Source organism: Aphis gossypii, unplaced genomic scaffold (assembly GCF_020184175.1).
Source record: "Aphis gossypii isolate Hap1 unplaced genomic scaffold, ASM2018417v2 Contig00248, whole genome shotgun sequence".
Lineage (NCBI taxonomy): Eukaryota > Metazoa > Arthropoda > Insecta > Hemiptera > Aphididae > Aphis > Aphis gossypii.
The window spans coordinates 134400-139618 of NW_026083038.1; the positions used below are offsets into that span (position 1 = coordinate 134400).

At 27.0% G+C, this 5219-nt stretch overlaps 1 pseudogene; it reads left to right on the forward strand.

Moving 5' to 3' along the window:
* The first annotated feature begins 2544 nt into the window (after positions 1 to 2544).
* On the forward strand, positions 2545 to 3564 carry LOC126553439 (uncharacterized; annotated as a pseudogene).
* The last annotated feature ends 1655 nt before the right edge of the window (positions 3565 to 5219 follow it).

Genomic DNA, 5219 nt, shown 5'->3' on the forward strand with positions numbered 1-5219 from the left:
GATATCATCTTTTCCAGATGTAATTAATATCAAGTAGTTTTTAATAACAGTACCTACCTAATTTTGGATTTTAAATTATAACAATAATTGAATCTAATAAAACAGAAAATAAAAAGGTACCTATCATCAGTTATAATGTGTTATACTACTTATACTGTTATAACTTATTATTAATACTAGATCTTAAAATTTTGTGTAGTATGAAATTTATTAAGTGTTAATAAAATTAACCATTTCGTGTATGAAAAATGAAAATAATAATAATTTAGTTATTAAAAATACATTTTACAATTATAACAATATTGTAATTTTAGTCTATTTCAAATGTTTAGGGCTACGGTGCTAAGACCTATACTTTAAACTTCAGGGGGGCATAGCCACATCAAGCCCCCTCTCGATTTCCGCCTATGGCCTATGTAATATAATAGAAACAAATATATTCCGTATTTCCACTGGAAAGACCCTTTTCGACCAAATTTAAAAAAGGTTGATTTGCTCTTCAACCAAAACAAAATGTTTAATACCTACATACTTTCTGTTATACATATCGAAAATTATTAAAACCTATGTATAATATTTGTCATCAATTATTTGATTATATTTTTAATAATTTTCTATATGTTTTACATAAAGACTTAAAGTATTATAATAAATAATATTATTATTATTAAACGTTTTCTTTAATATGTACTTTCAGTTTTTTAAATAATAAAATATCTACCTATACAATAATAATGATTTTTCATTTACCCTATTAATAGGGTATAAAGTTTTCCGTTTTTACACAATGATTGTATAGCTTGTGTAATTATTTTTGTCAAGGATGGTACCACCATAAGTAATACAAAGAAATTTTACTGTTACATCATAATGAAAACTAGTATTTTAATTTTTACCCACTTAAAAGTTCCTAGAAGTTTATCAAAATTTGTAACTAAAATATTTCCTTTATACTTTAGTTTCCATATAATATCTACTTAATTTTGTGCTGCACTCTTAACTATTTTAATTAGTATATTAGCTATAGCCTATAATATATAAACTTAATTTTTCTCTGCATTTGTTAAATTTAATTCATTCATTTTACCTACAATGGAAAAAATAATAAGAAAGTTCAAGGATCAAGACAAGTTGGTGTTGCATATAAGGACGATGATGGTTATACATACTGGAAGAAACGAGAATGTAAAATGCACTTCACTTGTTCGCTGTGCATCGAGGAAATCTGGGTAAAAGTTAATTTATAGAGATTCATTTCAGCATAATTCAATAACACAAAGTAAATTATAGTAATAACTAATAAGATCTAATACTAATACCAACTTAGCTAAGCTAAGGTCAATGCTCTTATTTAGTAATCAATTTTTTAGATATTATATTTAATTCGTTTAACAGTGCAATTTTTATGCAACTGAATTATGTAATATTCAGTAGGTTTCATTAGAATTTGTTTAATATATGATTCATAGAGACGTATATATTTGCTTAAATAACATCTGTTTGGTACGTTAACGGAAGAGAGTACTGTGAAGGAGGTGGGGTTGAGGATGTAACCCCAAATAACAATGATTTTTTTATAAGTTTTACTTAATGTGCAGTTACATAGGTAAATACTAGTATACTTTGTTTAAGTATTTGAAACATACTTGTAACATATAAAGTAGGTATATTTAAATATTTAATATGAGCCTAACTTTTTTCCAACATGCCTTATTTATAAGGTAATAAAATAAAGGAAACCAATTGAACTTGTAATTTAAAGATATGGGCGAGTATTGTTTCCAACCAAAACTAAATATTTATTTCTTTTAAAATAAAAAAAGCTTTGAATTTTATTTCAATCAAATAATTTCTCTTCCAAAATAAAAGTTGAGATATTAAGTTGGTTACTAGTCATAATTTTGGGTTTATGGTATTCTGAAAATTATATTTCCAATTTTCCAAAATTAATGGTCCAATTTCAGTGATAGTTATGCAGGACACTAATAATTGTAAATCATTCCATGCACATTTTAACGACCTTATTTTAATTTCCCAGGCAGACCCATAGAAGTATACAACTGATAAAAAAAAAAAAAATATTATTAATTATACTTGGGATGCAGTATTTTTTTTTATGTTAACTAAAAATAATTCTAAAACTTATATACTATTAAGTGATTTTAATAAGGTAAAGAAAAAATTATAAGATAATTGTAAAACAAACACAAAATTCTTCTGATATTCTATTTAGTTATTTATTGGTATATGACTATATTACAATTTTGTTTCCATGTTGAATTTTTAGATGTAAAGCCAAAGGTAAAATAATGAACAATAACCTCTCAAAAGTTATTATTTCAGTCGGTCATGAGACACATCCAGCCAATGATTTGATAATTAACGATTTTAAGAACATATGTTATCAGCGTTCACGTGATGAACGAACTTCACTCCGCGTTATATATAATGAAGTATATCCAATAATTATAAAATATATCATAAATAATATAAATAATATATTTTTTAAAAACATTTTTTACTTTTAATCCAATTTAGACTTGTGCCATGACAAAGTTTATTAATGTTTATGTTGGATCATTTTTATCGCATAAAAGAACAATGCAAAGGTATAGGAGACGAAATCAGCCTACCAATCCTATTACAATGAGAGAATTTCATGAACAATTAATTGGTGAATATTCAAATTTGGTTACAATTAATGATGAACCGTTTATGCAGGCTTGGTTAGTAATACTGAGGAAGAAGGAGTTACCCTCCTCTTTGTTTTGCCAGGAGTAAAAGAGTAAATATACCTAAAAAAATAAACAAAATTATATTAGTTCATAAGACAAAATTTAATACAAGTTTATTTTTAGTATACTAAAAAATAGTAAAATATTTTTGATGGATGGAACTTTTTCTGCAGTCCCATCTTTCAATAATGAATATAGACAGTTATATGTCATAATGGGAATTACGTTCAATACAGTAAGTTGTATATATTTATCATTAAATACATACTTGTAATTTTTAACTGTCAAATTTCTTTTGTATTATAAATTAATATTAATTTAATAACATTAAATTTACTATAGGGCTTTCTGGTTGCTTTTGCTCTTATGTCGAGAAAGACTACGAAGGCATACGCAGCTTTATTTGAAAAACTTCTAAGAATTGAACCACAATGGCAACCTGAAACCATAATAATAGATTTTGAACTAGCCGCTATGGCAGGCATTCAATTTATATTTCCAGGTATAAACATCCAAGGTTGTTGGTTCCACAGCAGTCAGGCTATTTGGAGGAAAATTGGGAATCTTGGTAATTTTATATTGTGTATAATATATTATAATTTATAACAATATTTTTCAAATGTATACATATAATAACTATTTTATTCATTTTACAGGAATGATTGAGTTATGCACAAGTGATCGTGGAGCATATGATACTGTCCACATGATAATGGCATTGCCATCAATACCGGGTAATAAAATAAATGAAGGGTTTACATCCATACAAATTTTTTATGAAGAAAATATTAAACTAACATTGTCAACCGAGAGTCAGGAAAATTTTTAAACTTTTTTCCAATATTATAGAACGACATGGTTAACAAGTGAGTAAAATATGTTATGTATTTCATAATAATTATTATATTAATTTTTATTTAGTTATTAAAAGTAATTAATTCATTATTAGGTGTTTATACAAATATGTTGAGTGTGAGTGGAACTGTTTGGAGAACAAATAATGTTTTAGAAGTAAGTCATCAACACTTAAAGATGCACATTGGAAGCAACCATCAACCCGAACCATGGGTATTTCTAAGTAATATACTTATTTCACTGATATTAAAATTATTAAAAATAAGTTTATGTAAATAAATTTTAATAAATATCTAAGTAATTTATTTTCTGAATAATCATTATTCATTACAAACTATTTATTCACAAGTAACTATATTAATCACTAAAAAAAGAAACCTTTAAGTTTTGACAAACTTAATACCTTAAACCTTTCATTTTAGATTCTAAGCAGAGTGATGAATGTATTGATTTTATGAAGATGTTTTCTTTATTGTTTTGTACGTATCTGTCATCACCTTGTGAGACAGTAAAGATTCTTTGATTTCCGAATTCAGCATATTTTCTGGTAGGAAAGCGAATCTAGTTAGTAAAGAAAAATAAAATTCCTAGTACCTAGGTAGTTTTCATAAGCGTTGGAAACATCAAAATAAAATCTACAATAAAAAACAGAAATTTGTACGCAATGCATGTTTCAACTCAATAATAATTAATAACTATAGATACTTTATTTTGATATTTCTGGATAATAGTTCACTTCTAATAAATTACTTACTGTCTATAAGGTCTTCAAGTTACTCCTCATGCAATACGGCCCAGGCGCTCCATTTCCTCACATGTTTTAACTCCTCCTTTTTGCCTATTATTAACCTCTACCATTGACTCAAACTGTTTCTCAATTTCCCATGGTATTTAGCATGTTCAGAACTAATTTTACCAATTCTACTCTTCTTATTAATCTAACATATCTACCTATATCAAAAAATGAATTAATGGAATAATCTAATAATGTTTTATTAAAAATATGCTGATTTTTGAATAACTACTATTATTAAATTAGTTTAGTATAGACAAATATAACATGTACTTTCAGATGCTTTAAAATCCTATAGTACTGGTATAAGGAATGATTACTAAATAGCGATAGATGGTGGTTTTATCAGAGAACCACAAAGTCGAATTTGGATTGAAAACCAAAGAAGGTTGGATTTGGCCATGCGATTATTTAATGAAGGTCGGTACACTGTCTTGGAGTTTCTGATTTGTACTTGTCATGTAACACCGACATTCGGAGTGATAAGACCACAAGGTGCCCATAACTTGACACCCAACACTGAGCCACTACCATCACATACAGAACTGCAATTACAACAATCAGTGAACTTCCACCACGTAAACGTATCACTTACCTTCAAACAGTATAAAAAATCCAGCAATCCAAGAAGTTACATTGACACCAGTAGAATTACAGCCCCGATCACTAAACGCCACTAATCAACAGGTTCAGCATTTTAATGATCAACAAAACAATTATCTTGCTCTTCAAGCAAGAGCTAGAGAATTGTTGATTGAGAGAAAACGAGTTAATGGAGCAGAAATAACCAGTTAATAATAATTCTTTCATTACCTTATAAATTATAATCAATCTTT